The following is a 13,016-nucleotide window of genomic DNA, read 5'->3' as shown; positions in this document are numbered from 1 at the left end:
TGTCAACTTTATACATTTCTATCCCAGGACCACTCAATTTTCAAATTCTCCAAAAATCTGCTGTGGATCACCCAGAATCCCATACCTTTATCACTGAGTGTATTACACTGAGTGTAATGCAAACACACGAGCAGCGCAGCGGTCTAGGGCACTGCATCTCAGTGCTAGAGGCGTCACTACAACCCCTTGTTCAAAACCAGGCTGTATCATAACAAGCCGTGATTTGGAGTCGCATAGGGCAGCGCACAATTGGCCCAGCATCATCTCTGGGTTAGGGTTTGGCAGGGGCAGGCCGTCAATGTAAATAAGAATTTGTTCTTAACTGACTTGTCTTGTTAAATAAAGGTTAAATATATTTAAAAAATGTAACTTCATTACACCGTTACACTGGCATACAAACTCAGTAGCACAGAGTTGATCATCCATATGACGTGAAGAAATACTGCATTGTGGGTAGTTTGGAAGAGTTCACAAAATAAGTTAATAAATATGTAATAACGCAAAACATAACTGTTTGTACTTATAGGCAATCACGTCGTGACTACAACTAGCTTACTAAGTCTTTAACCACACTGTATTGTTACACTGGTGAGTAAAAACTCATGCTTCCTACACTTTAACTTGTTATCTGAAGATAAAATATACATTTTACTCAACTGCGTTACGCACTCCAGTCAGCAGATGGCGGTCTGGAAATTTAAGGCGATGCTGTTGGTGTGACTTATAATCTAGTGGACGGAACGCTTCTTTCAACAGCTTTCATAAGCAATAATAGTTAGTCTGACACCTCGGTAGCTTGCTAGACAAAATAGCTGAACCAATAAAGCTCTTTAGAAGCTTTCGTGTTTATTAGCCACTGTGTTCTAAACCCACTTCTGTCGTCTAGTTAGTTATCCGATTTGATTTCATATTTACAGTGTTGTTGTTATTAGTCAGCGAGCGGTCTGGTTAAGTTTGCATTAGCCTAGCTAACACCTCCGACCATGCGGTCACTAAGCTACTATCCTGCTAAAGAAGAAGGAGATATCACAGTAAAACAAGAAGTAGAGGATGAGGCCGTTACTGTGAAAGAAGAGGAAGACGCGTTCAAAGTGTTAGAGGAGGAGGATGTTACAGTAAAATAAGAGGATTATGCAGTTTATGGCGTGAAGGAGGAGGTGGAGAGGACTGTTACATCGAAAAAGGAGGAAGAAGAGGAGGAAACTGGATATCTGGGCCGTTTCCCAAACGCATCTTAAGGCATCCAATGGTTCTAACGATGAATTTAGCCATAAAATGGTTTTGAGAAACCGTTCCCTGATTAACACTAGTAAGTACTGTCTTACAAACAGAGGCACAAACTCTGCAGTTGTTGAACTGATGTTTGATGTTAAAGCGGAAATCTGCAATTGCTACATCCATATTGTGACTTTTAAATTATTTATTTATAGCCATTGATTCTTGAAGAATATTACACATGCTTCATGAGCTTAGTTCAACTGTTGTACCCCATCAGATCCCCAAATAAGCTTTTTTTACTATAAACAATGTACATCAACACTGTATAGCCTCAACATGGTTAAAACATGGTTAAAACTATAATGTTGATATCATGGATGGTCAGTCCTTGCATCCATAGGTATGTCTGTCTGTAGTTACATTTCTCCAACCCCATAATCATTTTATTAACAAAACAGTGGTGGAATGACAGATTTGTTATTGTTTAAACTGCAGATTGCTGGGTTGTGTGTTTTTTTTAAACAGCAACAAAATGGCTGCCCAGAGACCTGGTTTGGTAAACAGCTGAGGGATGGAGGAAGAAGAAGTGTAACCACTCAAATTCATAGAGAACGGTAGAAACCGTAACCCAACACCTAGCGACCTCTTCACGAACTTCAGACACCACATGGCGTAACAGTTATAAGGTGTTGGCTTGACAGTCGCTGGACCCAGGTTTGAGTTCAGCTCAGGGCTACCCCCAGAATTCACTACACTATGAATACAAGGACTGGCCATCCGTGATGTCAAAATGATAGTTTAACCAGGTTTCTAGGCTATATAGTATATTCCAGAATTCATCCATGAGGTCATAATGATAGTTTAACCAGATTTCTAGGCTATATAGTATATTCTAGAATTCATCCATGAGGTCATAATGATAGTTTAACCAGGTTTCTAGGATATATCGTATATTCTAGAATTGCCAGTGTAGATTTCCTGTGGGGGTCAAATTATTAGAGCTGTTGATAAGTCATTGTATCATATTCAGCCATTTTTTTTCATGCCCTTACATTAAAGGCAAGACATACATAGATTCAATTACATTAATGAATTGGTTTGAAACCTTTGTTTTAAACCCTTCTCAAAGTTGGTGCCTTGACGGATTTGTAAAAAATGGTTTGTCATGAAACACAATTTTTCATTTGTTTAAATGTAACCTTTATTTAACTAGGCAAGTCAGTTAAGAACATATTCTTATTTACAATGACTGCCTACCCTGGATGACGCTGGGCCAATTGTGCGGCGCCCTATTGGACTCCCAATCACGGCCTTTTGTGATACAGCCTGGATTTGAACATGGGTGTCTATAGTGACACCTCAAGCACTGAGATGCAGTGTCTGCTGTGCCACTCGGGAGCCCCAGAATCATGTTCCAGTGCTGTCCCCAACTAAAATACATCTTGGTCAACCAAGAGTCAGTCATCTGTTCTTTCTACCAATCGCCCCATGTGTTTTTATAAAATCTATATGTACTGAACTTGTCTGATGCTTTAAGCACGCTGTTTGATTAAATAAATTATACACACAAATGACTAGAGGGAGCCAGTCGTCAACATAACCCGACCAGAGGGAGCCGGTCGTCAACATAACCCGACCAGAGGGAGCCGGTCGTCAACATAACCCGACCAGAGGGAGCCGGTCGTCAACATAACCCGACCAGAGGGAGCCGGTCGTCAACATAACCCGACCAGAGGGAGCCGGTCGTCAACATAACCCGACCAGAGGGAGCCGGTCGTCAAAATAACCCGACCAGAGGGAGCCGGTCGTCAACATAACCCGACCAGAGGGAGCCGGTCGTCAACATAACCCGACCAGAGGGAGCCGGTCGTCAACATAACCCGACCAGAGGGAGCCGGTCGTCAACATAACCCGACCAGAGGGAGCCGGTCGTCAACATAACCCGACCAGAGGGAGCCGGTCGTCAACATAACCCGACCAGAGGGAGCCGGTCGTCAACATAACCCGACCAGAGGGAGCCGGTCGTCAACATAACCCGACCAGAGGGAGCCGGTCGTCAACATAACCCGACCAGAGGGAGCCGGTCGTCAACATAACCCGACCAGAGGGAGCCGGTCGTCAACATAACCCAACCAGAGGGAGCCGGTCGTCAACATAACCCGACCAGAGGGAGCCGGTCGTCAACATAACCCGACCAGAGGGAGCCGGTCGTCAACATAACCCGACCAGAGGGAGCCCCCCTCTGCTGCTGGACTTCGTAAATTTTGCCATTCTGCTCCTGAAATTTTCAGTAATAGACTGCACCAGCAGTCTGCAACCTTTTCCAGTTGTAGTGCCAATTTATCTGACCATTTCTACCAATCTGTGTGCCGGTTATGATTTTCATATGCACATTTTCGTGGAACAGTTTCATTTAAATTATAATAGTATCTCAAAATCATTGTCTGTGAATAATCTACATTCTATCTAACTCTAAATAAAAATTATACAAATCTAAAAGTAACTTTTATTGCCAACTATGTAAAATACAATAGCCTACATAAAGCCAACAAATGAAAACATGGCATTCTGCATTCACTGAAATTATTTAGGATTCCTGTGCCCATGAAAACTGTTTCCCAGCGTAATATAAGGAGACACTAAATGTTACGTAGGTAGAGTGCATTTCAGAGATCTGAATATAAAAAACTGTCTTAACAGGACAATAATCTAAACCACAAGGCCAAATCTAAACTGGAGGAGCTTACCAAGATGACATTGAATGTTCCTGAGTGGCCTAGTTACAGTTTGGACTTAAATCGTCTTGAAAGTCAATGGCAAGACTTGAAAATGGCCTTCTAGCAATGATCAACAACCAACTTGACAGAACAGGAAGGATTTTAAAAAGAATAAGGAATATTCACATGAAGATCTGTCTCCTATTGGATGACATCACGACTTCCCATCAAGCCAACTCCCTGAAGGCCTTACTATAACATCACTCACTCCTTCAAGCTTGCAGTTGTCAAAAAAAAAACTATTTTGCTCAAGACATTTATTTGTTTCCCTTTAGTGTGTTTATACTTTACTGTATTTATATATTACTTTTCAACAGGAAAAGTTAAAAATCACTGGAGGACGTCATAAACAATTCCTACAGTACAAAAACATATTCAAGTGTAGAATGCCCTTTTAAAATCACACATTAGTTCAACAACTGCAGAGTTTGTGCCCCTGTTTTATAAGATACAGATTTATAAGATAGTATTCACTGTATTTACTGGTGGCAATCAGATCAATGTCCCTGTTTTATAAGATAGTACTCACTGTATTTACCGGTGTTAATCAGATCTCCAGTCTTCTCTTCTTCATCCTCCTCTAATGTGACAGTAATCTCCGCCTCTTCATCCTCATCTCCAAAAACTGCATCTTCCTCTCACAGTAACATCCTCCTCTTTCACTCTGAAGGGGTCTTTCTTTTCTTTCACTGAAACGTCTTTCTCTTCTTCTTTCACGGTAACAGCCTCACCCGCTACTTGTTTGTGTACTGTAACAGCCTCCTCTTCCTCCTCCTCTTTCACGAGAGCTTCTTTCTCCGTCCAGCAGACCTCCTCTTCTTTAGCAGGAGGAGAGTAGCTTAGTGACCTCATGGTCGGAGATGTTAGCTAGCTAGCATTAATTACCAAACTAGTGCGAACTTAACCAGCCAGCTAGTTGACTTACAACGTATATGTGAAATTAAATGGGGTAGCTAGTTGTTTTCACATAGGTATGTTTAAATCATAGTGTCAAATAAAACACGAAATTGTCTAAAGAACTTGAATGTTCCGACTTTGTTGGCTAGCGAGCAACCGAGGTGGCTGCAGTTGTTGAAGAGCGTTCGGTCCACTTAATTTTACGCCACAGTAGAAACATCGCCTGAAAGACACATATCGCCATCTGCTGTCCGGAGGGAGGAAACGCAGTTGAGGAGGGAAAGCTTGTTTTTTTTCCTTCAATGAATTATAATATTATAAAGCAGTTTAGGGAAACGTTTTTTTCCTCTCCATTAAATAAGAATATTATATCAACACGTACAAAGAGCAACAAGTGTTGTTTGATTAGTTCAGATTTTTATGAGAATTTAAAACAAACTCAACATCTACTCCATATCTGTATTTCTGATTCAGTCATAACTAGATAGCAAAATAAGCACCTACTTATTGATACACTTGATAAAGATGAGCAAAAATGTATGTATAAAATAAATAAATAAACTTTACCCACTACCAGGATATTTTAGCCCAAAACCTGGTTACCTCTCTGCTAGGAGGCTGAAACTTGGCCATAACTGGATCTTCCAGCAAGACACATCAACACCCATGAAGAAACGGTTAATTGGGCACAAAATCAACATTTTCAACGGCCATCTCAGTCTTCGGACTTGAACTCCATTGAAAACCTGTGGTTTGAATTGAACAGGGCAGTCCACAAGCGCAGACAAAATAAATCAAGACCCTGGAGAGATTCTGTATGGAGGAATTGGCTAAGATCCCTCCCAATGTGTTCTTGAATCTCATAAAACATTTCAGTGTTGTTATCCTCCCAAGGGGAGGGTGCTGGACCTTTTGAGAATTACATGTTAAATTATATATCTTTCTCTGAGCAATTGTATTCGTATAAAATAATATAATTTCCCTTTATTTTTTACATACAATATAGCTCAGTATTTGAATTCTTTATTTTTTAGAGTTGTTTATCTCATCTTTATCAAGGGTGTCAACAATTTTGTCCCCCATTGACCTCTATACTGCTGCTACATGGTGTAACAATACATCATACAGTGCCTTGCGAAAGTATTCGGCCCCCTTGAACTTTGCGACCTTTTGCCACATTTCAGGCTTCAAACATAAAGATATAATACTGTATTTTTTTGTGAAGAATCAACAACAAGTGGGACACAATCATGAAGTGGAACGACATTTATTGGATATTTCAAAATGTTTTAACAAATCAAAAACTGAAAAATTGGGCGTGCAAAATTATTCAGCCCCTTTACTTTCAGTGCAGCAAACTCTCTCCAGAAGTTCAGTGAGGATCTCTGAATGATCCAATGTTGACCTAAATGACTAATGATGATAAATACAATCCACCTGTGTGTAATCAAGTCTCCGTATAAATGCACCTGCACTGTGATAGTCTCAGAGGTCCGTTAAAAGCGCAGAGAACATCATGAAGAACAAGGAACACACCAGGCAGGTCCGAGATACTGTTGTGAAGAAGTTTAAAGCCGGATTTGGATACAAAAAGATTTCCCAAGCTTTAAACATCCCAAGGAGCACTGTGCAAGCGGTAATATTGAAATGGAAGGAGTATCAGACCACTGCAAATCTACCAATACCTGGCCGTCCCTCTAAACTTTCAGCTCATACAAGGAGAAAACTGATCAGAGATTCAGCCAAGAGGCCCATGATCACTCTGGATGAACTGCAGAGATCTACAGCTGAGGTGGGAGACTCTGTCCATAGGACAACAATCAGTCGTATATTGCACAAATCTGGCCTTTATGGAAGAGTGGCAAGAAGAAAGCCATTTCTTAAAGATATCCATAAAAGGTGTCGTTTAAAGTTTGCCACAAGCCACCTGGGAGACACACCAAACATGTGGAAGAAGGTGCTCTGGTCAGATGTAACCAAAATTGAACTTTTTGGCAACAATGCAAAACGTTATGTTTGGCGTAAAAGCAACACAGCTGAACACACCATCCCCACTGTCAAACATGGTGGTGGCAGCATCATGGTTTGGGCCTGCTTTTCTTCAGCAGGGACAGGGAAGATGGTTAAAATTGATGGGAAGATGGATGGAGCCAAATACAGGACCATTCTGGAAGAAAACCTGATGGAGTCTGCAATTAACCTGAGACTGGGATGGAGATTTGTCTTCCAACAAGACAATGATCCAAAACATAAAGCAAAATCTACAATGGAATGGTTCAAAAATAAACATATCCAGGTGTTAGAATGGCCAAGTCAAGTCCAGACCTGAATCCAATCGAGAATCTGTGGAAATAACTGAAATCTGCTGTTCACAAATGCTCTCCATCCAACCTCACTAAGCTCGAGCTGTTTTGCAAGGAGGAATGGGAAAAAATGTCAGTCTCTCGATGTGCAAAACTGATAGAGACATACCCCAAGCGACTTACAGCTGTAATCGCAGCAAAAGGTGGCGCTACAAAGTATTAACTTAAGGGGGCTGAATCATTTTGCACGCCCAATTTTTCAGTTTTTGAATTGTTAAAAAAGTTTGAAATATCCAATAAATGTCGTTCCACTTCATGATTGTGTCCCACTTGTTGTTGATTCTTCACAAACAAAATACAGTTTTATATCTTTTTGTTTGAAGCCTGAAATGTGGCAAAAGGTCGCAAAGTTCAAGGGGGCCGAATACTTTCGCAAAGCACTGTATATAATGAACAGACTAGGTCTGTACTGCTCCTACATGGTGTAACAATATATACATCATGTAGATGTATATAATGAACAGACTAGGTCTGTACTGCTCCTACATGGTGTAACAATACATCATGTAGATGTATATAATGAACAGACTAGGTCTAAACTGCTCCTATATGGTGTAACAATACATCATGTAGATGCTCCTACATTTTTGTATTATTATAATTTTTTCACCTTTATTTAATCAGGAACAAGTTCTCATTTACAACTGCGACCTGGCCAAGATAAGCAAAGCAGTGTGACAAAAACAACACAGAGTTACAAGAGTTACACATGAACAAACATTCAGTCAATAACACGATAGAAGATCGAGAATATATTTTTATGTTTAGGAATATTGTGAAACATGATCATTCCACTATTAATGTAGATATTATGGACATTTTATTAAATCAAACGTTTTACCATTGGGAGGCTTGATTTTAATTAAGTAATTATTATTTTCGGATATATGGACGACGCTGTATTAACAAAAAACGGATTGCAACTTGCAAAACATCTGTGAAGAAAATTACAGATGGAGGCGCACCAACTTCCAACTTTGTTCGACATTTGAAGCTGCACAAAGAACGGTAAGTCGTGGCTAATATAGCCGACAGCTATATAATGAATTGTTTTGCTAGTATAGCATGTAGGCTAACGTAACATTAAATCAATGAGACTCGACACAGTCAGTCAGTGCGGGAACGTGAACATTGCACCCAAGATTGAGCAACAACTGGCTAGGCAGTTGGTAGCCTAAATCCTACCTGATGTTACTGCTGTTCCTAAAACCATTGACATACGTTAGCCTACTGTAACCACACACAGAGAGGGTGTGTGTATGTGTTAAGGTTGGGCGATTGTGTAAACGCCAACATCGCCCCATAGTTTGTCTTGACTTGGGACTTGAGTGCTAAGACTTGAGACTTACTTGTGACTTGTAAAACAATGACTTTGTCCCACCTCTGGTATATACTCTATCCTATTCTACTGTATATTAGTCTATGTATTACTCATCTCATATGTATATACTGTATTCTATACTATTCTACTGTATCTTAGTCTATGCATTACTCATCTCATATGTATATACTGTATTCTATCCTATTCTACTGTAACTTAGTCTATGTATTACTCATCTCATGTATTTACTGTATTCTATACTATTCTACTGTATCTTAGTCTATGCATTACTCATCTCATATGTATATACTGTATTCTATACTATTCTACTGTAACTTAGTCTATGCCGCTCTGACATCGCTTGCCTAAATATTTATATATTCTTATATTACTGGACTGTTGGGAGCTAGAAACACAAGCATTTTGCTACACCCACAATAACATCTGCTAAACATGTGTATGTGACAAATAAAATGTGATATGATGTATATACAAGTCGAAAGTTTACATACACCTCAGCCAAATACACTTAAACTCAGTTTTTCACAATTCCTGACATTTAATCCTCGTAAAAATTCCCTGTTTTAGGTCAGTTAAGATCACCACTTTATTTTAAGAATTTGACATTTCAGAATAATAGTAGAGAGAATGATTTATTTCAGCTTTTATTTCTTTCGTCAGATTCCCAGTGTGTCAGAAGTTTATATACACTCAGTTAGTATTTGGTAGCATTGCCTTTAAATTGTTTAACTTGGGTCAAATGTTTCATGATGCCATCTATTTTGTGAAGTGCACCAGTAGCTCCTGCAGCAAAGCACCCCCACAACATGATGCTGCCATCCCCGTGCTTCACGGTTGGGATGGTGTTCTTCGGCTTGCAAGCCTCCCCCTTTTTCCTTCAAACATAATGATGGTCATTATGGCCAAACAGTTCTATTTTTGTTTCATCAGACCAGAGGGCATTTCTCCAAAAAGTATGATCTTTGTCCCCATGTGCAGTTGTCTAGCTTTTTTATGGCTGTTTTGCAGCAGTGGCTTCTTCCTTGCTGAGCGGCCTTTCAGGTTATGTCGATATAGGACTTGTTTTACTGTGGATATAGATACCTTTGTACCTGTTTCCGCCATCATCTTCACAAGGTCCTTTGCTGTTGTTCTGGGATTGATTTCCACTTTTCGTACCAAAGTACATTCATCTCTAGGAGACAGAACCTTCCTGAACGGTATGACGGCTGCGTGGTATATTCTTTGTACAGATGAACGTGGTACATTCAGGCGTTTGGAAATTGCTCACTAGGATGAACCAGACTTGTGGAGGTCTACAATATTTTTTCTGAGGTCTTGGCTGATTTCTTTTGATTTCCCCATGATGTCAAGCAAGGAGGCACTGAGTTTGAAGGTAGGCCTTGAAATACATCCACAGGTACACCTCCAATTGACTCAAATTATGTCAATTAGCCTATCAGAAACTTCTAAAGCCATGACATCATTTTCTGGAATTTTCCAAGCTGTTTAAAGGCACAGTCAACTTAGTGTATGTAAACGTCTGACCCACTGGAATTGTGATACAGTGATTTATAAGTGAAAAATTCCGTCTGTTAACAATTGTTGAAAAAATTACCTGTATCATGCACAAAGTAGATGTCCTAACCGACTTGCCAAAACTATAGTTTCTTAAAAATACATTTGAGGAGTGGTTGGGTGTATGTAAACTTCCGACTTGTAGGTCTGGTGTTGGAGATCATTCCACACTCTGTGCATCTCCTGCATGTATTTTCTGATGTTTAATCAGACCACTTGAATGAGAGTATATCTTGTCACATTGATCACAGCTATAAGGCTTCTCTCCTGTGTGTGTTCTCTGGTGCTCTTCAAGGCTTTTGCCCTGATAATTTTTATGACTGCTCTCCTGTGTGTGTTCTCTGGTGTGATACCAGGTTGCTTGACTGAGTAAAACTCTTGCCACACTGATCACAGCAAAAAGGCTTCTCTCCTGTGTGTGTTCTCTGGTGTGATACCAGGTTGCTTAACGAAGTAAAACTCTTGCCACACTGATGACAGCTATAAGGCTTCTCTCCTGTGTGTGTTCTCTGGTGCGTTTTCAGATTACTTGAATGAGTAAAACTCTTGCCACACTGATCACAGCTATAAGGCTTCTCTCCTGTGTGTGTTCTCTGGTGTGATACCAGGTTGTTTGACTGAGTAAAACTCTTGCCACACTGATCACATCTATATGGCTGCTCTCCTGTGTGTATTCTCTGGTGTGATACCAGGCTACTTGACTGAGCAAAACTCTTACCACATTGATCACAGCAATATGACTGCTCTCCTGTGTGTGTTCTCTGGTGTGATACCAGGTTGCATGAATGAGTAAAACTCTTGCCACACTGATCACAGCTATAACGCTTCTCTCCTGTGTGTGTTCTCTGGTGTTTTTTAAGATAACTTGAATGAGTAAAACTCTTCCCACATTGATTACAGCTATAAGGTTTCTCTCCTGTGTGTGTTCTCTGGTGTCCTTTAAGGTGTCCTATCCAAGAAAAGTTTTTTCCACATTGCTCACAGCTATATGGCTGCTCTCCGGTGTGTGTTCTCTGGTGTGATACCAGGTTGCTTGACTGAGTAAAACTCTTGCCACATTGATCACAGCTATATGGCTTCTCTCCTGTGTGTGTTCTCTGGTGTGAAAGCAGGTTTCTTGAATTAGTAAAACTCTTGCCACACTGATCACAGCTATAAGGCTGCTCTCCTGTGTGTGTTCTCTGGTGTGATACCAGGTTGGTTGACCGAGTAAAACTCTTCCCACACTGATCACAGCTATAAGGCTTCTCTCCTGTGTGTATTCTCTGGTGTGATACCAGCTTTCTTGAATTAGTAAAACCCTTGCCACCCTGATCACAGCTATAAGGCTGCTCTCCTGTGTGTATTCTCTGGTGTGATACCAGGCTACTTGACTGAGCAAAACTCTTGCAACACTGATCACAGCTATAAGCTTTCTCTCCTGTGTGTATTCTCTGGTGTGATACCAGGCTACTTGACTGAGCAAAACTCTTTCCACATTTATTACAGCTATAAGGCTTCTCTCCTGTGTGCACTCGCTGGTGTATTTTAAGCTTTGATGAATATGTGCAATGTTTCCCACAGTCAGAGCAGCAATGAGATTTCTTCCCTGTGGGTCTCTGCAGGTGTTTGAGGTGTTCTGATCTGGAGAGACTTTTCTCTGCCTCGTCAGCTTCATGATGTTGTTGAGGCTCCCCAGAGGATCCACGATAGTCCCGTCTCTCTCCTGTGTGAACAACAAAGTCAGACAGATGGTTAAAGGCCGACAACAGCAGAAATCCATTGTTAATTTGAGGTAAAAGGTGATGCCCAGAGCGTACCCATGAACTTGTACAACAATTGACATCTGTTAAATTATTTGACAATTGTCAAGTGAGCAACAATAGTCACATTTTGTCTTGTTTTCACATTAGTAGTAACATCGACGATTGTAGGCTAGAAATAAGTTAGTTGCTGAACCCCTAAGCAGTGTGCCAGACGACTGTTGGTCTCCAATGTAGACCCCTTTCTGTGTTTGTTAAAATTGCGGAACGAGGGCAATTTGGTTGTAGAAACTCCTCCATGCTAATGAGGAAACCTCCAGCTGCGTACCCCCTCTAGCACCAGGGTCAGCGCACTCTCAAAAGTGTTGTTTTTTGCCATCATTGTTAGCACACTGTAAGGGATTTCCTCCTCTTCTTCCGAAGAGGAGAGGCGAGAAGGATCGGAGGACCAATATGCGGCGTGGTAAGTGTCCATGGTTCTTTTAATAAGAAATAGTACACATGAACAACTGAATACAAAACACAATAAACGTGGAATGAACGAAACCCAAAACAGTACCGTGTGGTGAAAAACACAGACACAGAAACAAACACCCACAAACAGTGAAACCCAGGCTACCTAAGTATGATTCTCAATCAGAGACAACTAATGACACCTGCCTCTGATTGAGAACCATACTAGGCCGAAACGTACAAATCCCCAAATCATAGAAAAACAAACATAGACTGCCCACCCCAACTCACGCCCTGACCATACTAAATAAATACAAAACAAAGGAAACAAAGGTCAGAACGTGACACACACACACACACACTATACTATACATTTATTAAATGTATTAAAGTTCGTCACAACCCGGCTGGTGGAAATTGACAGAGGACCAGGGCACTAATAATAATATAAATAAATCATTTTGCTCTTTATTTAACCATCTTACAAATAAAACCTTATTTGTTCATTGAAATTGTGAATAACTCACCACAGGTTAATGAGAAGGGTGTGCTTGAAAGGATGCACATAACTCTGCAATGTTGGGTTGTACTGGAGTCTCTCAGTCTTAAATCATTTTCAGTCTGTGCCTGTATTTAGTTTCATGCTAGTGAGGGCCGAGAATCCACT

At 40.6% G+C, this 13,016-nt stretch overlaps 1 long non-coding RNA gene and 1 pseudogene across 1 annotated transcript; one reads left to right on the top strand and one right to left on the bottom strand.

Moving 5' to 3' along the window:
- Positions 1 to 657: 657 nt before the first annotated feature.
- Positions 658 to 2,734, top strand: LOC118938255. Its single transcript, XR_005035511.1, has 2 exons — positions 658 to 1,309; positions 1,744 to 2,734. It is a non-coding gene; the product is annotated as an uncharacterized LOC118938255 (long non-coding RNA).
- A 7,455-nt stretch (positions 2,735 to 10,189) lies between these two features.
- Positions 10,190 to 13,016, bottom strand: part of LOC110487355 — a 28,337-nt pseudogene continuing 25,510 nt past the window's right edge.

Source organism: Oncorhynchus mykiss, chromosome 13 (assembly GCF_013265735.2).
Source record: "Oncorhynchus mykiss isolate Arlee chromosome 13, USDA_OmykA_1.1, whole genome shotgun sequence".
NCBI classification, from domain to species: domain Eukaryota; kingdom Metazoa; phylum Chordata; class Actinopteri; order Salmoniformes; family Salmonidae; genus Oncorhynchus; species Oncorhynchus mykiss.
The sequence above is the reverse complement of the archived record's forward strand: the minus strand, read 5'-3'. Positions and strand labels throughout refer to the sequence as shown.